This window comes from Pantherophis guttatus, chromosome 3, assembly GCF_059756535.1.
Source record: "Pantherophis guttatus breed Tessera chromosome 3, ASM5975653v1, whole genome shotgun sequence".
In the NCBI taxonomy this organism is placed as follows: Eukaryota; Metazoa; Chordata; class Lepidosauria; order Squamata; family Colubridae; genus Pantherophis; species Pantherophis guttatus.
In genome coordinates, this window is record NC_142065.1 from 113,870,624 (window position 1) to 113,895,373 (window position 24,750).

A 24,750-nucleotide genomic window follows, 5' to 3' on the forward strand; every position below is an offset into this window, starting at 1 on the left:
CCCCTGGCTGGGTCTGTGGGCTGCAGGGACGAAGGGACTGTTGAGACTTGGCCGGTCCAGCTCCAGCAGCTTGGGGTACCTGTTTCGCTGGCACCAACCCTCGCATTTCCATTGCCACCAATGGGCTGAGGCATGCGGTCAGGTACTTCCAATCCGCCAGCTTTTCCCATTCGCTGCCCTCTTCACCTTTCACTTCAATCCTCAGATGAGTGCCAGCCTGGGTGGGATCAGCGGGAACTCAGCCTCTGCTGCTTTCCCCACACCTCGCCACAGGTCCACGATAGAAAGTCCCAGTCACCTCTTTGAGAGCAAACTGGCTGCCTGCTGGAGGAGTTTGGTCCCATCTTAAGCCATGTCCCTCCACTGAGCAGCTCTTGGAGACCGAATGGGCTGCCTGCCAAAGGGATTCAGACTTGCTCAAGGACAAGACCCTCTTATGAGCAGCCCTTTATGACCAAAATAGCTGCTTGCTGAAATGTCCTTACTAAGGAGTGCAAAGGTACTATGATAACTGGCATATACTTTAAATATTTTCTAGGGTCATTTTGATTATTTACCCAAAAAAAAAAAAAAAAAAAAATCTTAGTGACTACATTGCTTCTCTAAAACTAAATACCCAGTAATACATATAACATAATTTTAAAAAGCAAACAAGTTTTATAATAATTGAAAACTCTTTGATTGTTTAAGCAGGACAGAAATTTAAAAAGCAGGAAGTAAAAGGAAAGAAAAATAAAATTATATCTCATGTTGAACAATTTTTGTCCCCAATTTTAATTCAACATTCAAAAAATCTTGCAGGATTATAACTAAACTGTCAAACTGCAGCTAGGTGTATCAGAACTGACTGGGATGACTTTGAAGTAATCTATTTTTTGGAATTCAGTTTTAATTACTATTTCACCAAGATTTTAGGACATGTTTTAAAGCATGTTTTTACAAATATAAGGTTGCTTATTTATAACTATGTCACTTAATGTACCTGTACAGTCACAAATAATAGTTTTTGTATTTGTAGAGTGCGTATCTTTGGGATGTTCTAATGATTTTTGACAATTTCTGTTCTATTGAAAGGAGTCTTCTTACACATGAAGACTCAGTTCTCACTAACCATCATTGTCATAATTGTGGGTGACCATCTAGCAAAAAGGAAGGCGATAGAAATATCAGTAGGTAATTCACACAGAGAACAGGAGAAGGACACAATGTAACAGCGTGCCCCTTCTCACCTGTTACACCCATCTGGATTTTATTTCAGTTGAAACACAAGAAGTTCCAGTTCTACTGTGTTTCAATTGCAATTCAGAACTTCCAAAGCACAGTATGTTTCTTTCTCATCTGAAGCAAAACTTATTTTCCATTTTGTGAACACCCCTGTGAATAATCAACAAGCCAAAACTCACACAAGCCTCCAAGGCCAAGCCACCTAATACGAAGTAATGGGTGGAAGCTTGTTAAGAGAGAACCAATCTAAAAGTAAGGAGAAATATACAGACACTAACAAAAGAACATTCATCAATAGTTTCTAAAAAGGAGGCACAACCCAGCATTCCTGCAACAGGAAGAAAAGTATTCCAGAGATCCCTAGAGAAAAAAAGGCGAATATTGGTGATAAGAGATTCAATTCTTAAGGGAAGAGAAACTATAGCCTGCAGACCAGGCAGTCAATTTAGGGAAGTATATTGTCTCCCTGGAGCAAAAATCAAAGATGCAACTGAGTACCTTATCAAAATAATCAACCCCACAGATTACTACCCCTTTCTTCCCCTACACGTGGGGACCAATTGTACAACAATGCATCTGAAAACAATAACAAGAGATTACGAACAGCTAGGGAAGAAAGTTAAAGAATTAGGAGCACAAGTGGTTTTTTAAAAAATCTATATTTCCAACAAAAGGCCAACATCCAATGAGGGAGCAAAGGATTTGGGGAAACGAACCACTGGCTTAAAAACTGGTGTTGTCGGGACTTCCGGTTTGGTTCCCGTCGCCGCCAGACGGTCTTTTTTCGGACCGCCAGCCCCATCGCCTGTAAAGAGCCGCTTCGAGAAAGGAGAAGCGGCTTGGATAACTCCGAATCCTTAAGGAATCGAAAGAAGAGCCGGCGAGACCAGGTAGAGCCCCTGCAAAGACCCCAGACTGCTTTTTTTGCTTCTGGGGAGGAAACAGGTGAGGCTCCCTATCCAGCTCGCCGAGGCTCCGGACTTCGGAGGCAATTCTACATATCGTAGAACAAGACGGCGGGACCAGCCTTGCAAGTGAAAACAACGTGTATTTTTCAAAAGAATAGGGTGAAATCGGGACTTGAACTTCAAAACAGCAAGTATTTGTGTTAGCCCTGTGATTAAATTTAAGTGAAAGATAGAAAGTTTCCTGAAAATGGCGCCTGGCTTCAGCTTTAGTGAAAGCTGAAAGCAAAAGTGGATTTGCATAGTCATTTCAATATGCTACAAAGTAACACTGTCTGCAACAAGTGAAGAGAAAGGGAAATTTTTTTTAAATAAGCCTGATTCTGACTTAACTTTATCTTCAACTTGACTAAACCTGGGGGAATTTTTTAGAGGATTCTGTGGAGGAAGAAAGGGAAAAAAAACTTCCTTCTTTGAAAAAGTTAGACTACGTGGCAGAATGGCCTCAAAACAGACAAAGCAAGAAGTGAAGGCAGCGGGGGGGGGGATCTCCCACGCACAAGCCGCAACAACAGCCTCCTAGTCAGCAGAGCCAGAGAAAGGAGATTGATCTTGAAAATTTAAAAGAGTTTATTGCTCAGGCTTTGATGAGGAAAGATGAAAATACGGATGAAAAATTTAAAAGATCTCAACAGGAAATTAAGCAGGAGATTAAAGAAATCAAAGAGGTGGTTCAAGAAAAATATGATAAGGTGACTAAAAAGTTAATGACAGTGGTGACTGGCCTGTCAGATGCAGTTTTGCAAACTGATAAAAAAGTGGAGGAACTTAGATTGGAAGTAGATAGCAAAATGAAGGAGGCGGATCATAAAATCTTTAATGCTGATAATAAAATGCAAAGGATTGAAAATGAGATGACAATGATGCAATTTAGATCTATGGAATTTGCTATAAGACTTAGAGGCATAAGAGAGAATAGCAGAGAAGACCTGAGAAAGATCTGTGCTGATGCTTTAGCTGTGATGTTAAAGATCAGCCCTGAAGAGATTTTTTGGAAGATGGACAAAGTCTATAGAGTGAATTCTTGGGTGGCTAAACAAAGACAACTGCCTAGAGATGTGGTGATATATTTTACAGATAGAAGAATAAGAAATGATATTTTGCAAAGGTCCTTTGTTTCTGCTGTGCAAGTGGATGGAAAGGAAATTGGAGTTTATAAAGAGTTGCCGCCTAAGATGTTAAAAGACAGAAAGGATTTTGGATTTTTGGTGACTGAGCTAAAGAAACAAAACATCCCATTCAGCTGGGATGCTCCAACTGGCATAATATTGAGGTTTGAAGGAGAAAGAAATCTATTAATTACTGTTGAGAAAGCGGAAGAATTTTATTCTACAGTTTTTAAAACAGGTTCAACATCCCCACGTACATCTTCAGTGTTGGAGATAAAGGAGAGTGATAAGGAGAAGCAGTTTGAACAAGAGACTGAAGAGCAGTGTAAACAGATGGAGAGGGAGGCAATGGAATTGCAGGGAGCTACAGGGGGATTTCTTGATGAGCCTCTATTAGATCTCCCTCTGGAAACTGTAACTGGATTACCCAAGAATACAAGAGAAGTGGCTTTGGACCTAGCCCGGATGTGGGAAGCTAAAGAGCAGCGTATAACTCGAGAAGCTTATAAGCAAATTAAAGAAAAACAACAACAGGGAAGGTCCAAGCCACAGCAAGACAAGAAGGGAGCTAAGGGCAATACACAAGCATGTGAAGCCATGGGAGGAGCTAAGCCGAAGACTATCAACCTGGAAGAAAGTCTTCAGCAAATGTTCTTATCGCTTCAAGAGGCTCCAGATGACAATTAAGTTTCTATCTTGGAATGTGAACGGATTAAATTCACCACAGAAAAGGAAGAAAATATTTAATTATTTGAGACAATTTAATAATGATATTATTTGTCTACAAGAAACTCATATTCGAATACAAGATCAAAAATACTTAGTAAACTCCAGATTAGGAACACAATTTATAGCTTCAAATTTGGAAAAAAAGAATGGTGTAGTGATTTACGTAAATAAAAGACTGTCAGCTAAAATTATAGAAGCAGATCATTGTGGGAGATTTATAGCAATTGAAATTTATACAGAAAATGGTCCAATTTTGGTGATTGGAATTTATGCTCCTAATCAACAACAAGAAAATTTTTATAAGACATTGCACTTTAAAATATTGCAATGGGATTATAGATCTATTCTAATCATGGGAGACTGGAATGGAGTAATTGATCCCAAAATAGATAAAAAGAGTTTGGCAAAGTCAAGGATCAGACTACCGCAGACTTTTTTTGATATGAAAGATTTGGAATTAAAAAATATTTGGAGAATACATAACCCAAAAGATTTGGACTTTACTTTCTTCTCAGACAGACCCAGATCCTTCTCTAGGATTGATTTTATTTTATTATCATCTGATTTACTTGTTAAAACAAAAAAAACAAAGATTTTTCCAAGGACTCTAACTGACCATAGCCCAGTATGGATAGAAATTGAAATGGGAAAGACTGAGAGAAGATCATGGAGAGTAAATGAAAAGTTGTTTAGATATGAAAAGAATGTAAATGAACTTAAAAAGCAAATGAAAGAATTTTTTGAAATGAATTTGAATAAGGGTACCCCTATTGAAATTGTGTGGGACGCGAGTAAGGCATATATGAGAGGGGTACTCATTTATATGAACTCTAAACACAAATTAAATCGACAAAAGAAAAGACTTAAAATGGAAGCAGAGATAAAGAAAAAAGAACAGTTACTTATAAAAAATCCAACAGATGAAAGAATACGAGGAGCTATAAAACTCTTGAAAGATCAATTTCATATGCTTATGGCGGAACAAACAGCAATTAATTTACAATTTGCGAAACGTAATACATTTTGCAACGCTAATAAACCGGGCAGATGGTTGGCCTACACATTGAGGAAACGACAGAGTACACGGGTTATTGGTAGCATTGAGAGTGGAGGAAAGGAAATTTTTCAACAAAAATTAATTAAAGAAGCTTTCTTAGACTATTATACCAAATTATATGCTAAAGATGATATAAAAACTGGACTCATAGATAAATACTTAGAAGAAAGAAGAGTTATGAAAATATCTAGTGAACAAAAGGAAAGAATGAGTCAACCGATAACAGTTGAGGAGATTATTGCCGCAATTAAACAACTGAAAACAGCTAAAGCACCAGGGACGGATGGCTTAACTGCGGTGTATTATAAAACTTTACAAGCAGAAATGGTTGAATACCTCAAAGACTTATTTTGCAGTATACAACAAGGGGGTAAAATACCTCCCTCATGGAAAGCAGCTTATATTTCATTGATACCGAAAGAGCAAGCAGGTCTTTAAAAACCTGAGAATTTTAGACCAATATTTCTTCTGAATAATGACTACAAATTTTTTGCAAAAGTATTAGCCAACAGGTTAATGCCAGTTATTCAAGAGGTGATTCATCATGATCAAGCAGGATTTATAGAAGGCAAATACATGAAGGATAATGTAAGGCAAATAATAGACTTATTGGAATATCTTGAGAAGAATAAACAGATCTCTACAGTGCTGGTGTTTTTGGATGCGGAGAAGGCTTTTGATAAGAGTGGATTGGAACTTTCTATTAAAGACTTTAAGAAAAATGGATTTTTGGGATCAGTTTATACAAGCAGTTGCAGCAATTTATCAACAACAAATGGCACAAATTATTTTTAATGGAAGTTTGACTACAAATTTTAGTATTGAAAAAGGAACAAGACAAGGTTGTCCGCTATCCCCATTGTTATTTATTTTAACACTAGAAGTCTTGTTGAATACAATACGGGACTCAAATTCTTTACATGGAATAGTTATTAGGCAAGAAGATTATAGGACTAGGGCATTTGCAGATGATCTGGTTGTTACCCTAACAAAGCTGATGGAATCAATAATCCAGATGAAAGACATTATAGAAGAATATGGTATGGTATCAGGATTTAGACTGAATCAGAAAAAAACGAAGATGATAGTTAAAAATATGACACAAGTTCGAAAGCAGGAACTTGAAAGCAAGGCAGGCTTTGAAATAGTATCAAAGGTTAAATATTTAGGAGTTCAAGTTGCAGATTCAAATTTAAAATTATTTCAAAATAATTATGAGGTGTTGTGGCGAGAGGTACAAAAGGATATGGAGACCTGGAAAAAACTGCAGCTGTCGCTACTTGGAAGAATAGCAGCAGTTAAGATGAACGTTTTGCCTAGATTTCTTTTTTTGTTTCAAATGATTCCGGTGCTTAAAAGTGATAAACAACTGAGTGAATGGCAAAGAGGAGTGAATAAGTTTGTCTGGAATGAGAAAAAGCCGAGAGTTAAACTGAAAATTATGCAAGATGTCCCAGAAAGGGGAGGCCTTAAACTTCCAAACCTACAACTGTATTATGAAGCAGCGGCCTTGACGCAAGCGATTGGTTTGGAAGGATAAAGACTGGAATATTGAATATAGAAAGTCATGATCTTGAATTTGGTTGGCATGCATATTTATTCTACGAGAACAAAGTGGACAAAGTATTCAAAAGCCACATACTTAGGAACTCTTTGATGAGAGTCTGGAAGAAGCACCGACTCAAATGGGATTACAAAATACCGTTATGGCTGGATCTTGGTCATATTATGTGGAATACAAATATAATGTCACTCGGGGGGTTTTTATACAAAGAAGTTCTTTTTATGGATGGGGGCAGATGGCAACTAAAGACATTATAAACACTGTTGGAAGAAGGGATTAATTTAACTTGGTTACAGTATAATCAACTCCAATTGAGATGGAAAGAAGATCAAAAACTTGGTATAATGATGTATGAAGAAGAATTGGTTAGACATATAAAAGAGAAAGGTCTAATGCATATTAAGAGGGTTTATAATGTTTTGTTAGAAAGAGACTCGGAAAATGAACTGGTTAAAGATTGTATGATTCTCTCTTCCGCACTGTAGTTATTTCCCCTTTTTTCCTTTTCCTCTTGTATCGCCGCTGTTGTAACTCACTTGTCTTTCTCTGATTCGATCGCGTGTCCCGTTTGCCGTCTCTATTGTAGGTGATCTATCTGACAGTCACTCGGAATTGCTTCCACTTTTTGCTTCGATCTAGGCGGGCGCCATCACTCCTGTCCGCCGATAAGGCCGACTTCTTCTCCACCAATTTAAGAGGTTGATCGCTCGACCTCCCTGATGACAGCGCAACACCAGGGGGCTTCGCGAATTCCTCTTTCGTTTCCCGATCCCTCCAAGTTCGGGAATGCCCCTAAAGAGCCATTAATGAGGAAATTTGGGGTTCAGAGACGGAGCCTCCGTTTCCTCACCCGTTCGTGATGACTAAGCAAAACATCAGAAAAGGAGAAATAGCGCTCGAAGCGGTCTGACTGCGGACCTTTACAGCTGATCAAAGGGAGCAGCTTGTGGACTTTGTGGATATAGAGACAAGCTGTTTGATCTTGGGAATTATAACCGATTCAAACCCCAAACATCGGAAACTGAATACAGAGACTGAAATACCGGACTAAGTGGTGAATTTCACGGATACAGAAGATCTGTCGGGATTTCGAACTCTGGATTTACAAATAACTTTGGATAATAAGAACTTAAGTTAAAAAAAAAAAGATTTGAAAATTGAATGCAGAGATCCGATTACTGGGAGAAGAAATTAAAAAAAAAGACTGAGACAACACAGATTGCGTTTTTCATGATTGTGAAAGAACAGACTGAGAGAGGTAAAACAAGAAGACAATAAGGACTAAAGAAAATAAAAATTAAGTGAATTATTAATTTTGAACTGTTTAATTAGTTAATAAGTTTAATATTTGAAAGAAATATATAAGTTGACAATATTTTTATAGCTATAAATTGTATTGTGGAATTGTAGTTAGACAAGGAATTATTGTTAAAGCAAAAGACTGATTTTTATATAAAATAACAGATGGGTTGACTGTATCTCTGAGATAGACTGATTGAAAAAGGGGGTAATTGAAAAGATTACTAATTAGGAAAATAAGAAAATTAAATTAAAATCTTGATTGATAAGTAAATAGATTTATACTGTGAACAAGAATTAATTGCTTAATTGGGATAACTGGCAATATAATATAATATAACTATATATAAGTTATGTGGTGTATAAGTAGTATTTGGAGGGGAAAAGAGATATTAAGGAATAACTTAATAATTGATGCTAAGGTTGGAAAGCTTTACACGAATATTAAAAATGTATACAACATCCACCATAACAAAGACAGGGAAAAAACCTACAACTAGTACATTAGTAATGACTCCCTCCCCCTCACAACAAAAAACAATAGATAGCATGATGGGGAAAGAAAAAGAAAAAGAAAAACTGGAAATGGCACCTAAGGTAATACAAGATATGTTTCAAAAGATCCAGGAAACACTGCTTCAAACACAAGAAAAAATAGCTGAAAATCAGGAAGAAATGAGAACGTTCCATGCAGAGATTAGAAATGAATTAGGAGAAGTTAACGAAGATATTAAGACCATGAAAGATAAAATTGGGGGCATTCAAAATTCTATAGCAGAAAATGAACAGAGAATTAGGAAAACGGAAACAAAAATAGATCACGTGGAATTAAAAGTAGAAGCAATGGAACAAAAAACCCTACAACTAAACAAAGAAATGTCAGACTCCTTGGCCATGCTCGAAATGGAAAAGGCCTCATACTTCCTGCGTTTTCAAAACGTTCCAGAAGAAAAAAATGAGGATTTAGAAGGAAAGATGGTGGAGATTATTGCAGGAATGATACAAAAAGAGCCAGAAGAAATAAAAGGACAATTGGAAGAAACTTATCGTGTACAAACAAATTATATAAGACACAGATTGGCGAGAGAAGTCCATGTTAAATTTTTAAAAAAATCAATCCGAGATGAAGTCTATAAGAAATCTAGAGAAGAAACGGTGATCTATAATGGAAAAGAAATTATAATTTTAAAACAGATACCCCGAAGAGTAAGAAATCTATGACAACAATATCAGTTTTTAACACAACTACTGATCAAATACAAGATAATGTATAGATGGCTGCCAATAGAGGGGATCTTAATTACGTGGGAAGACAAAAGATATAAAATAGACACTCTAGAAAAGGCAAGAGAATTTCATAACACACATTTTAGACTAGAAGTAGAACAGGAAAGTAAGGAGGAAACAGATAGTAAGAGTCAAGAAGAAGAACCAATAGAAACAAAGGAAGAAAAAGAAATAAGACAGAGGCAAGAAAAAGAGAGAGAACAGAGAGAAGGTGCAAAACCTAGAGAACGGATGGAAACAAGAAACACCAAAAAACAGATACAATAGGCAATGGATGAACAGATCAAACTCTTTTCGGTAAACATTAATGGCTTAAATGCCCCAAAGAAAAGGAATCAAATTTTCACAAAATTACGAAAATTAGAAGCAGATGTGATATGTCTGCAAGAAGTACACATTCAAAAAGATTATCAAAAAATCCTAGAAAACCCCAAATTAGGAAAATTATATTTATCTCTGGCCCCAAAAAAGAAAAAAGGAGTAGTGATTTACGTAAAAGAAAAAATACAATCTAAACTAGTTTATACCGATGAGCAAGGTAGAGTGGTGATGGTTGAATTAGAAATAGGAAAAAGGAAAATGTTAATTGTAGGGATTTATGCACCTAACCAAAAACTACAGGTTTTTTTTAAAGACCTACATATAAAATTAGCAGAATTAGAATATGATGATATTTGTGTAATAGGAGATTATAATGCAATAGTAGATGCAAAGAAAGACTACAAAACTGGGGAAAAAAAACAAAAGAAAAAAGAAATACTTCCAAAAGAATTCTTTACTATGGCTGAAGAACTAAACTTGGCAGACGTATGGAGGGAAACACATGAAGAAGAGGCCCAATACACCTTTTACTCCCATCCGCATAACTCCTGGTCAAGACTGGACATGGCATGGATGACCCCAAGTATCAAAACAGAAGTAGAAAAAATTGAGATAGGCACAAACCAATGGGCAGACCACAATCCACTATTCATAAACTGGAAAGGGGAAAGAAGACGTAAGAGATGGACAATGAACCAAAGATTATGTAAAGAAAAAGAATTTAATTTGATGTTAGAAAAGGAAGTAAAAATATTCTTTCAGATAAATAAAATAGAGGAAACCTCTTTACAAAACACATGGGATACTTTAAAAGCATATATAAGGGGCCTAGTAATAGCATATACGAGGAAAAAGAATAAAGAGAAGAAAAAACAATTAGATAAATTAGAAAAAGACCTAAAACAAATAGAACAAAAACTCCAGGAAAAGCCCCAGAACAAAACAATAAGAGAAGAATGGGAAATGATTAAGCATAAATTGAATTTGATAAACCAAATAGAACTAGCCCAAAAAATAAAAATGGCGAAACAAAACTATTTCGAGCACGCAAATAAAACGGGCAGATGGCTAGCCTATAAACTGAAAAAAGAACAGAAAAAAAGAATGATATACCAATTGAAGGATGATAAAGGAGAAATTCAACGTAGTAAAGAGGCCAAAAAAGATATTATTAAGAAATTTTATGCGAATCTATATAATCAGGGGAAAATAGAGGAAGATAAAATAAAACAGTACATAGAGAAATCAGGAATGCCAAAAATCACAGAGGAACAAAGAATTACTCTCAATAGGCCAATAACCAAATTAGAACTAGATGAAGTACTGAAAAAGCAAAAAAACAATAAAACACCGGGTCCCGACAGGCTACCGGTAGAAATATATAAAACAATGCAAGAAGTATTGGGAGAGAATATGTTGCGATTATATAATGAAGCTATGGAGAAAGCCAAGATACCAAATTCATGGACAGAAGCCATAATAACACTCATTCCAAAAGAAAACACAGATCTCCAGTTAATACAAAACTATAGACCTATTTCATTATTGAATGCCGATTACAAAATATTTGCAGCAATCTTGGCAGAAAGAATTAAATTAGTATTAAATACATATATACACCCAGACCAAAATGGATTTCTGCCGGGACGCCAAATAAAGAACAACATGAGAATAATACTTAAAACTTTAGAATACTATGAATCACACCCGGAGAAGCAGGCAGTGTTGGTTTTTCTTGACGCCCAAAAGGCCTTCGATAACCAAAATTGGAAATTTATGATTGAACAACTACAAAATATGCAAATTGGGGAAAAATTTGGGAAAATTATAGCAGAAATCTATACCAAGCAATCAGCAAGGATAATTATGAATGATGACATAACAGACAAATTTAATATAACAAAAGGAGTCAGACAAGGCTGTCCACTTTCCCCCTTACTATATATTCTATCATTGGAAACCCTGTTGAAAAAAATTAGAGAAGATCAAGGAATTGAAGGTTTAAGGATTAATAGAGAAGAATACAAAGTTCAAGTCTTTGCTGATGACTTAGTGTTTTTGACAGAAAATCCTATGGAATCTATACCTAATTTGTTCCAAAAAATAGAAGAATTTGGAGAAGTGGCTGGACTAAAAATTAATAAAAGTAAATCGAAGCTAATTGTTAAAAACCTTACGGAAATCCAAACAAAAGATTTGATAGATAATATACAAATCCAAACAACAACAAAAAATAAAATATCTAGGAATCTGCTTATCTACAAGAACATCAGCAATTAAAGAAAACAATTATGATAAATTACTAGAACAAACAAAGAAAGACTTAGAAAAATGGGAAAATTTACACATTTCATTCCTAGGAAGAATTTCGGCCATCAAAATGATTATATTACCTAAATTTTTATATTTGTTTCAGGTCACCCCAATTAAAATAGATAAACCATTTTTTGAAAAGCTGAATAAAATAACATCTAAATTTATTTGGCAAGGGAAAAGGCCACGAATAAAATTTAAACTGCTTCAGGATACAAAAGATAGAGGAGGAGCTGCACTCCCTGACTGGGAGATATGCTACCAAGCAGCAGTACTATCGTGGGTCAAAGATTGGATAGAATTAAAGGACTCTAGAACTTTAACAATTGAGGGACACGAACTTCAAACTGGCTGGCACTCCTTTATGTGGGATGAGAAATACAAAACACATTCATATTTTAAAACACATACAATAAGGAACTCATTATTACAAATTTGGCTTAAAATTAAAAAACAACATTATATGAAGATACCAAATTGGCTAGCACCGGCTGAATCAATTAGACACCCAAATTTAACAGATAAGACAAAAATAATTAGATATAAAGATATAATTGACTATCAAGGCAAACTAAAGACAAAACAACAATTGGAGATAGATTTACACAGAGGAATAGACTGGTGGACTTACACTCAAATACAATCCAAATATAGAGAGCATATAAAAACATATGAAATTTATAATCAAAAACAAGAAATAGATAAAATTATATTAGATTCAGAAAATAAATTAATTAGTAGAATTTATAAATTTCTCCTACGCTATAAATTGGAAGAAGAGACAGTCAAAGAGACGATGATTAAGTGGGCTCAAAATATCAAACACACAATACCTTTGGAAAAATGGGAAAAGTTCTGGCAGGTAAACCTAAAGTTAACGAAAGCAACGGCGTACAAGGAAAATCAACTGAAAATGTTTTATCGGTGGCATATGTCTCCAACCAGATTGGCAAAAATACAACCTAAAAATAGCCCAATTTGTTGGAAGTGCAAAAAGGCACAAGGGACTTTCTATCATTTATGGTGGACATGCCCGGCAGCAAAGAAATTTTGGTCTAACATCAAAAAATGGTTGGAACAAATAACAAAAACACAGATTGAAAAAGAACCAGAAACATTTTTATTAGGAATATTTAACAAATCATACCCTAAGGATATCAAATATCTTACAATTCATATATTAACTGCTGCAAGAATAACCTACGCAAGAAATTGGAAACAAGAAAAAATACCAAGTGAAACAGAAGTAATAGGGAAAATTTTAGAATGCGCTGAAATGGATAGGTTAACCAAAGAATTACAAGAAAAAGAAGAATCAGACTATTATAAAATATGGAATAATTGGTATAATTGGTTAAAAATTAGAAATATACAAAAAATATAGGGGATATATTACTGATTGATACATATATATGTAATAAAAATATTATTAGATTACAGAAAGGTGAAGGAATATATTATAAGTAGAAGTGTAGAACGTCACTCTGAAAAAATGCTTAAGAAGAAATTATATTCTTTTTGTGTATATGTTGTATAAATGTTAGTTGTGTATATGTTACGTATGTCTTTTTTAATATTTATATTCAATAAAAACTATTTTAAAATAAAAAAATAACGATTGTATGATAAAGTGGGCACAAAATTTTGCAGAACCAGTGATGTTGGAAACATGGGAAAAAATATGGGTCCAGAATGTTAAATTTACGCAGTCGCAGAACTTGAGGGAAAATTTTTATAAAATGTTTTATAGGTGGCATTTAGATCCTAAGAAACTATCGTGCATGTATCCTAATGTTCAACCAAAATGCTGGAGATGTGATTGTTTAGATGCCACATATTATAATATATGGTGGACCTGTAAGAAAGCGAAGGCTTTTTGGATAAAAATTTGGTGGGTTATGCAAAATGTTTTGAAGAAAAAACTTCAGTTTTCTCCACAATTGTTTTTATTGGGTATAGTTAAGGGTTTTACATTGGGTGAAACAAAGCTGATATTGTATATGGTGACAGCAGCGAGATTATTGATAGGTCAATATTGGAAAAATGATGCCATGCCCACTATTGAAGAATGGACTTTGAAGATGGCCAGTTTTGCAGAGATGGCGAAGATCTCAGCATATTTAAAAGATCGAACTCAAGAGACTTATGTATGGGAGTGGAAAAAGTGGATAGATTATGTGCAGAATAAATATCAAACTAGGAAATATCAGATAGCTTTTAGCTGAATGTATTATGTAGGGATAGATTAACTGAGTTCTATGAAGATATAAATAGTACACACGGGGTGGAGGGGTTTAAGTTTCAAAAAATGTAATTTTGATTTGGATTTTATCTAGAGGAAGTCATGGGGTAGGGGAGGGCTAGGGAGGGTTGGGGGGGGAATTGGGGAGAAAATATATTTGTAAAACTTTTTAAATAAATATAAAAAAAAAACTGGTGTTGTCAATAGAACTTCTGCTTCCTAGACCATGGTCTGTATTACATGCATGAAGGGCTACTGGCAAAGGATGGACTGCAGCTCACAAGAACTGGAAAGAATGTATTTGGAAAATGACTGGCTTATCTTATCAGAAGGGCTTTAAACTAAAATTGAGGGAAGGGGGGGGCAATATTCACAATGTTTAGAACCTAATTCCAAGCAAAAACCACTAGATAACCAATCACATAAGGAGGTACTGAATAAAGAGAAATAATAAAAAAAGAGAAACAAAATAAAGTAGAGAGTGATGGAAAGGACGGAAATTCCAGTTACAAAGTAGGAGATATAAGAAACATACCCAAGACCCATACAGGACTCAAATTCCTGTCCACTAATGCTCAAATGTTCTGCTACCCAACAAGACAGACACACATTTCAGAGGATAATTAGAACTGTAGAAAAAACAATTGCTACCAACCTGCCTTCCATTGAGGACCTGTATATTGCTTGAGTCAAAAAGAGGGCTGTGAAAATATTCACAGACCCCTCGCATCCTGGACATAAACTGTTTCAACTCCTACCCTCAAAACGACACTATAGAGCACTGCACACCAGAACAACTAGACACAAGAACAGTTTTTTCCCAAACGCCATCACTCTGCTAAACAAATAATTCCCTCAACAATGTCAAACTATTTACTAAGTCTGCACTACTATTAATCTTCTCATCATTCCTATCACCCATTTCCTTCCACTAATGACTGTTTGACTGTAACTTTGTTCCTTGTATCCTTATGATTTATATTGACTGTTTCCTAATATGATTTGATTGCTTATTTATACCCTATGACTATCATCAAATGTTGTACCTTATGAATCTTGATGAACATATCTTTTCTTTTATGTACACTGGGAGCATATGCACCAAGACAAATTCTTTGTGTGTCCAATCACATTTGGCCCATTCCATTCCATTCCATTCTTCCATTCCATTCCATTATTCCATTCCATTCCATTCCATTCCTATTTCAATATTTCTATTCTCAAAGTTTAGGGAACAAACAGGGTGAATTTGAAGTATTAGTACATGAAGGTGGATATGATACGGTTGCCATTACTGAAACTTGGTGGAATGAAACTCATGACTGGAATGTACTGATGGAAGGATAAAAACTATTCAAATGAAACAAACCTAACAAAAGAGGAGATGGAGTTGCATTATATATAAAAGATCATTACATCTCTACAGAAATACACAAAACCAAGGATGAAAACCTCATAGAATCCATATGGGTCAATGTAAAAGGGAAAAATGACATTGCTATAGGAGTATACTACAGGCCACCCAACCCAGCAGAAGAAATTGATGAACTCTTTGCTAATCAATTAACAAATGCAGGTAGAAAACAGTAGTAATGGGAAACTTTAACTATTTTGGTATCAACTGGGAGACAAACTCTGCAGCAAGTAGGAAATTGAAGAGATTCCTAGCCAACTTAGCTGACAACTTTGTCATCCAAAAGATAGAAGGAAGAGGAAAAGCTATACTGGACTTAATTCTTACTAATAGAGAAAAAGTAATAGAGGGAGTTGCTGGAACCTTGGGCGAGAGTGACCACGTCATCCTGGAATTCAATATAATGCAAAAACAAGTAATAGAATATAATCCAACCTTAAACTTTAAAGAAGCTGATTTTAACAAACTCAGAGAAAGTCTAAGCAAAATTCCATGGATAAAAATCCTAAAGGGGAAAACAACTCAAGAAGCATGGGAAACACTAATGAGAAATAAGTAATCATTCATTCATTCAGTAATTCCTAATCTTAAGTAATTGATACACCCTAATACAGTAGTATTAATAATACACAATTACTCTAGAACTCTATAATACCCAAATCCTAATTGATAACAAGAACAGCAATATCCAGATACCACAAGCCAGTTAATTCACTTTCTCAGTAATTCAGAATTTCAGACTTTGCTGTCATTGATAATAGGTGATTATTGAGGTAAAGGAGAAATAGTTTTTAAGGGTTATAGCCTATGCTGATTTGGAAGAAATTCTGGCATGACTTAGAAATGTCTACAACTTCCACAGTTACTAAAGTGAATAAGAAGATCCTATTCTTCTCTGCATCTGCATCTCAGAGCTTATCTCCATTAGCTTCAACAAGACCTGCTGAAGACATGTCATCAGTTGGAAAGTCTCCCTTTATGCAGACTCTTCAGGCTATGCTCCAGACCATCCAGGACTCGATGACCAAGAAGCAGGAAACGATGTTTAGGAATTTTGAAGACTTGAGAGCGGATGTTAAGAGTGAGATGGGAGGAGTCAGAGAAGAGGTTAAACAAATGGGTGAGAAGCCTGGAGAACTGCAACAGGCAATAACCAAACAGGGGGAAAGGATGCGGGAGATGGAGACAAGGACAGAAAGGTGTGAACAACGGATAGATGGATGGGAAAAAAACCAAGTGATGGCAAATAGGGAGCTTGAAGATGAGATCATCTTTCTCGAGATGGAAAGATCCTCCTTTTTCCTTAGGCTCCAGAATGTGGCAGAAGATAAGGGAGAGAGACTAGACGAGATTGTGGGGGAGATGGTAGCAGGAGCCCTGGAAGTAGACAGAGCCTCAGTACAATGTGATATCGACGAAGTATTCAGGGTGTTTACTAGTTATGCGAAGAGGCGCAATCTCCCCCGTGAAGTTCATGTGCGTTTTAATAAGAAGACCTTATGTGAGGAATTTTTCCGACGTACGAGAGACCAGACTATTACTTATAGGGGCCACCATGTGGCGATCCTAAAGCAAATTCCGAGATGGGTCAGAGAGCAGAGAAGGAGGTACCAATTTCTCACTTTACATCTGAGGAAGAAGGCAATCCCCTATCATTGGCTCCTACCGGAAGGATTGCTGATGACTTGGCGAGATAGACAAATTAGAATAAGGAACCTGCAGGATGCAAGAGAGTTTTTTGAACAACAACTTAATATGGCGGATTTGGATATGGAGGAGGAGGTAGAAAGTAGAAGTTTGGAGGAGTCTCAGGAAGAGGATAATATGAGAACGGGTGAAGGCAAAAGCGAGAAAAAGAATGGAAAGGAGGACTGAGGAAGAGGAGGAACAGCGACGGCACAAAGAGAGACAAGACAGATGAAAAAAGCTCAAACAGCGGGAAAGTAAGGGCTGACTAGGAGGAAAGGGATGGTAGAAAACGTACGCTTACTACCGGTAAATAATGGTTTAAACGCGCCTATCAAAAGAAAAAGGTTAATGAATAAATTAGGAAAATGTAAATATGATATTATTTGTTTACAAGAAACACATATAAAAAAGTCCCAAGATAGCCTATTAGAAAATTCTAGATTAGGTAAAAAAATTACTTCATTAGCTGATCAAAAAAAAAGAGTGGTGATTTATGTACAGCATCATTTGGTGGCTAAGAAAGTATTTGCAGATCAGGAAGTATTAATGCTGTATGAGTATTAATGCTGAAATTGGAGACTGCCCAGCGGAAGTCTCTATTAGTTTGCATTTATGCCCCTAACTGTAACCAAAGGATCGTTTATGAAAATTTATATAACAAATTCGCAGAAATGGAATATGAATATATTTGCCAGCCGGGTGATTTCAATGCTGTTATAGATAAGGCCAAAGATTATGTCTCTGGGAAAAGGAAAGGAGGAGGGAGAGATGTGAAGAGGGTACTACCAAGGATATGTGAGAATATAAGAGAGGAATTTGGGATATATGATGTCTGGAGGCTACAGAACCCTGGAAGAAAACAATATACTTATTTCTCCCCCAGGCATCATTCATGGTCACGCATTGATATGATCTGGATGTCACCTGATTCGAATGATATAACTTCAGAGGTAGAAATTGGCGCTAACGAATGGGCTGACCATAACACTTTAACATCAAATTAGACTGTTGGATCAGAAAGAACTAGCGAATAAAATAAAATGGGCAAAGCAAAATCACTTTGAGAATGCCAACAAGCCAGGGAGGTGGTCAGCCTATCTTTTAAGAAAGGAGAGAGAAAATCAAAGAATAGAGGGGTTAAAGGATCAAGGTGGAAGGTTGCATGTCAATATGGAAGGTAAGAGAAGGGTGGTGCAAGAATTTTTTACTCAGTTGTATAAAAGGGGTGAAGAAGGGGAACAAGACATTTGGACATATTTGGAGAGCACAGACTTGCCAAAAATCACTGGGATAATGAAACTATTGCTTAACGCAGAAATTACTGAGGGTGAGGTAGAATTGATTATGGGAAAACAGGCGAATGGGAAGACACCAGGGATGGATGGATTACCTGTAGAAGTATATAAGATGGGTTTTGAGGTGCTGTGTAAGCGCATGGTGGAACTATTTAATGGGGTGATGAAAGACTCCCAAATACCGGCATCTTGGTCAGAGGCCTATATATCTATTCTACTGAAGGAAGGCATTAAAAACTACAGACCGATTTCATTGCTTAATTCGGACTATAAAATATTTACGGCATTTTTAGGTGCGAGACTTGGATGTTTTCTTAACTAATTTATTCACCCAGATCAGAATGGATTCCTGCCCAACCGACAGCTACATGATAATATGAGAATGATGATGAACATTTTAGAGTACTATGAAAATTGTCCGGATAAACAGTTATCTTTGATTTTTGTCGACGCCCAAAAGGCGTTCGACAGAGTGAGTTGGGATTTCATAATTTCCCAAATGAAATATATGGATTTCGGTGAGAGGTTTATGGGAGCAGTGCAAGCAATCTACCGTGAACAGACAGCAAAAGTATTAATCAACGGGGAGGAAACAGAGAAGATATGGATTGGTAGGGGTACACGGCAGGGTTGTCCACTCTCTCCGCTATTATTTATATAACACCAGAACCATTGCTTAGGGAGGTTAGGAGGAATATGGAAATAAGAGGAATGAGGGTTAGGCATGAGGAGGTGAAAGTTCAGGCATATGCGGATGATCTAGTTTTCATACTGGATGATCCATCAGAATCAGGGCCAAAAATATTACAGGTACTTAGGGATTTTGGGAGAGTAGCAGGATTATTAATTAACAAGGAAAAAATGAAAGTATTAGTTAAGAATATGACACAGAGGCAGAGATGTCAGTTGGAGGGACTCCTGGGGATGCAGATAATTAATAAAATAAAATACCTGGGAATTTGGTTGACACCAAGGTGTTCTTCGGTAAAGGAGGATAATTATGTTCCCCTTTATAATCAGACAGTCAGAGATTTGGAGAGGTGGAAAAATTTACAACTATCTCTTATGGGAAGGATAGCTGCCGTCAAAATGTACGTCCTCCCCAAATGGTTGTTTTTGTTCCAAACTGCCCCGTAAGTCTGGATAGGGAATTTTTCAACACCTTGAACAGAGTTAGTTCTAAATTTATTTGGCAAAGTAAAAAAATCAAGGATTAAGTTTAGGATGATGCAGGAGCCTACACATAGAGGGGGATTTGGACTCCCAAATTGGGAGCTTTACCATCAGGCAGCCATTCTGATATGGGTGAAGGACTGGATCGCCCTGAAAAGGAGGCGGCTATTGGCGGTAGAAGGCCACGGCCTTCAACACGGTTGGCACCATTTTTTATGGCCAGGACAGTCAACCCGACCGAGGTATTTTCGGAATCATTATTTACCTAAGACTCTAAGGGATACCTGGGAAAGACTTAGGAGAAAGTTGTATCTAAAGATACCATGTTGGATTTCGACCCAGGAGGCCCTGGTATACCCAACCTTATATAAAGGAGAGAAGGTCTTAACCTATGAAGACATTTTGGATACTCAGGGCAGACTGAAGACATGGGAACAACTGAGGTCGGAGGGGTGTAATATAGACTGGTGGGCCTACATCCAAATACACTCAAGGTGGAAGAAAGATCAGGAGAGTGAAGGGATATATCATGGGAAACAAGAATTGGATAAAATATTATTAGGTAATGACAGGAAAGTTTTATCAAGATGCTATTCTTACCTATTATTATTGAAATAATAATAATTTATTATTATTATTTGATTTACTTTGATTTATACAGAAGAAACAGACTCCCAACAAATAAAAAACTATAGGCCTATATCCCTGTTAAACGCAGACTATAAAATCTTTGCAACGATATTGGCAGAAAGACTTAAGAGATATTTGAATAACTTTATACATTCTGACCAAAATGGATTCCTGCCAAAAAGACAAATTCGAGACAATATAAGAATAATTTTAGATACTTTAGAATACTATGAAGCGCATCCTGAAAAGCAGATGGTTTTGATATTTTTAGATGCACAAAAAGCCTTTGATAATGTCAATTGTCAGTTTATGATGTTACAAATGGAGGAGATGGGCTTTGGGAAAAAATTTCTTCAGGCAATTGAAGCTATATATAAAAAACAAAAGGCCAAGGTAATGATAAATGGAGAACTGTCCGAATTTATTGAAATAGAAAAAGGCACTAGACAAGGATGTCCACTGTCCCCACTATTGTTTATATTGACATTGGAAGTCTTAAATAGAAATATTAGAGAAGAAAAGGAGATAAAAGGTATGAAAATTCGAAAAGAAGAATATAAGCTGCAAGCCTTTGCAGATGACCTGGTTTTTATTATGGAAGAACCATTAACATCAATAAATAAACTGTTAGAAAGCATTGGAGAGTTTGGAGAAGTAGCTGGTTTAAAAATTAATAAAGAAAAGACAAAGATAATGACTAAAAATATGCTGAAAAAGCAAAAAGAAGAATTGATGGAGATTTCAAGTATGCTGGTTACGAATAAGGTAAAATATCTGGGAATACAATTGACAGCAAGGTGTAGTTCTCTCAAGGAAAATAATTACAATAAGGTTAAGCAACAGATAGGACAAGATTTGGAAAAATGGGGACATTTGCAACTATCTCTAATTGGGAGAATTGCAACTATTAAAATATTTTGCAACTATTAAAATATTTTGCCTAGAATTTTATATTTATTCCAAATGATTCCGATAAAGTTGGACAAGGAATTTTTTATAGATTTGAATAAAATGATATTGAAATATATTTGGCAGGGGAAAAAGGCAAGAATAAAAATGAAGTTGTTACAAGATGCTAAAATGAGGGGTGGTTTTGGTTTACCTAACTTTGAACTTTATTATCAAGCAGCTAGTTTAATGTGGACTAAAGAATGGATATCATTAAAAAATACTAGATTGTTAAATTTGGAGGGACGTGATTTGTTGTTGGAATGGCATGCTTTTCTGTGGTATAAAGGAACTAAAATACAGAGGTATTTTAGAAGACATAAAATACGTGAAGCCATATGTTGAATTGGGAGAAGACAAAAAAAATCACTACTTGAAGATACCAGTCTGGGTATCTACAATTGAAGCATTTTTGTATCCCGTGGCATTTAAAGGGAAACAAATTATAAGATATAAGGAATTATTGGATGAAAAGGGTGAACTTAAATCAAAGCAAGATATAGAAGATCAAGGGTATAAGATGGATTGGTTTTCATACACGCAAATACTCTCTAGATATCGAGAAGATCTTAAACAAGGAGGTTTTTATAATGTATTGACTAATTTAGGCAAGATTTTGATGGGTTCTGATGATCACGTAATTAAAAAGCTATATGGTTATTTACTAGAGGTTAAATTGGAAGAAGAACAAGTTAAAGAATCAATGATAGCATGGGGGAAGAATTCTGGCTATGGTATTGATTTAGAGAAATGGCAAAAATTGTGGTCATATAATTATAAAATGACAATGTCTACAGCATATAAGGAGAATTTGTATAAGATGTTTTACAGGTGGCATCTATCCCCGTCAAGAATAGCCAGAATGTTCCAGAATAAATCGGAGAAATGTTGGAAATGTCATGAGACCCCAGGATCCTATTACCACATGTGGTGGACATGCGCAGAAGCAAGGAGATATTGGACTAAGATACACACGTGGTTGGAAAAATGATAAAGAGACATATTGACTTTAAACCAGAGATATTTTTATTAGGGATTATACTGGAGACATATAATAAAGAACTGCAATATTTAATTGTGAATCTCTTGACAGCAGCTAGAATTGTATTTGCTAAAAACTGGAAAGGAGAAAAGTTACCTAATGATGAAGAAATTATTAAGAAAATGAGGGAATGTGCTGAAATGAGTAAATTGACATTTGAAATAAGAGAGCAGGAAGATAGACAATACTATTTGATATGGGATTTATTTTACCAATGGATAGAGAATAAGAATTGGAAATAATTATGATATAAATGGATGTTGAAATTTTTGGAAATAAGATAGCATGTTTAGTGATAAATTGAAGAGAGGAGGAGCACAAAAATGCCACTGACTGATACACTATAATTGTATGGAATGATAATGTTTTTATGTTTTGTTTTGTTTGTGTTTTTGAAAAATAAAAAATTAAAAAAAAAATTATAAAATCATGGAATGTGCAGAGTCCGACAGACTTACAAAACTGATCAAGGATAAAAGAGACTCAGATTTTTATAGTAGTTGGAACATGTGGTATGATTGGATCCAGAAACGATGGGAGAGAGATAAAGGATGATGTTGGATTATAATTATAGATGGTATAATTATGGTAATCAATAAGTATTGGAAATGTAAATTTGTATATAAGAATATATAAATAGTTTCTATTTTTACTTTCTGATTATTGGTGTATATATACATGAATATTTTGGTGATGTTACACCGTGATAGAAAAATTATTATACATTTGTTTTTGTTTTTTTGAACTATAATAAAAATTTATTAAAAAAAAGAAGCAAGGGAAACACTGAAAAATATGATCATAAAGCCCAGTCCAACAAATACCACTGAAAAGAAAAAGAAGAAATCCAAGAAGAAACCAGTATGGTTGCACAAAGATCTCTCTGATAAACTGAAAGACAAAAAGGATAACTACAAAAAATGGAAAGAGGTACACACAACTAAGGAAAAATACCAGCATAAAGCCCGAATCTTGAAAGATGAAATCAGGAAAGCAAAGGTTCAAAATGAACAAAGACTTGCAACAAAAGTCAAAGATAATAAAAGAAGTTTCTTTCAACATATACAATAAATAACAAGAAAAAAGTCAAGGTAACATTAATGAGAGAAGATAGCAAGGAAGTAACAGGCAGTAGAGAGAAAGCAGAGTTGTTTAACTCATTCTTTGCATCAGTTTTCACACAAAATGAAACTATGGCCAAACATACCAAAAGGATAAATGTAAAAGACAGACTAGAAATAAAAATTAAAACAAGCAACAAATGGTAAGAGAACACCTGTCTGACCTTGATGAATATAAATCACCGGGACTTGATGGATTACATCCCAGCACTGGGGAACTACCAGAGAGGGAAAAGAGATGATGCGATTCTCATCTTCAAAAAAGGAAACAAAACATACGCAGGAAACTATAGACCAATCAGCTTAATATCAATACCTGGGAAGACACTGGAAAAAATGATCAAAAAACAGATCTGTGAACTTCTAGAAACAAATAAAGTTATAACTAGTAGCCAGCATGGGTTTGTTAAAAACAGATCATGCCAAACCAATCTTATTTCATTCCTTCACAAAGTGACTAAATTAGTACACCACCGAAATACTGTGGACATAGTACATTTATTCAGCAAGGCATTTGACAGACTACAACCTACTTCTCAGTAAGCTAGAAAACATGGATTTATAATTGGCTGACAAACCGTACTCAACAAGTAGTCCTTAATGGCACTAAATCTACATAGAGGGAAGTAAGCAGTGGGGTACCACAAGGTTGTCTTAGGCCCAGTACTATATCTTCATAAATGATTTAGATCAGAGTTCCCCAACCTTTCCAGGTTGATGGCCCAGAGTAGGGAGAGGGGGGAAAGGGGATGATTTTCTGGGAGGGGCAGGTGCACATGCATGTGCATGCACACAAACATCCATGATGTTTGCAGTAACCCTCTCGCAAGTGGGGCTGCAAAAGCCTGCAATAAATCTCAACGAGTGGGACTGTGACTGCCCACAATGAGGGTCATGCGAGTAGGGCAAGCACCCTTAACAAGCCTTGCGCTAATGGGGCCATGCATGCACAAAGATGCACATGCACCGGCCAGCCACTCATACGGCCTGGTGGTGATTAGACCACAGCCAGGTAGTGGGCCATGGCCCCCAGATTGGGGATCCCTGATTTAGATGGGGGAATAGAAGGGGAACTCATCAAATCTGAAGATGACAGTAAGCTGGAAGGAAAAGCCATATCCAAGAAGACAAGCTCAAAATCCAAAAAGATTTTGGCAAACTTGAACAATGGGACTTATCCAACAAAATGAATGTTAATGCGGAGAAAAGCAAGGCTGGGCAGGAAAAACCAAAGATACAAGTACAGATTAGAAGAAACCTGGCTCAAAAACAGTAACTGTGAGAGGGACCTTGGAGTCCTAGTCGATGATCACTTAAACATGAGTCAG

The 24,750-nt window shown here is 35.9% G+C and overlaps 1 protein-coding gene across 8 annotated transcripts in view; it reads right to left on the reverse strand.

Moving 5' to 3' along the window:
* SUCO (SUN domain containing ossification factor) overlaps positions 1-24,750 on the reverse strand; it is a 455,138-nt gene that overhangs the window by 86,942 nt on the left and 343,446 nt on the right. The gene's annotated exons all lie outside the window — the stretch shown is intronic.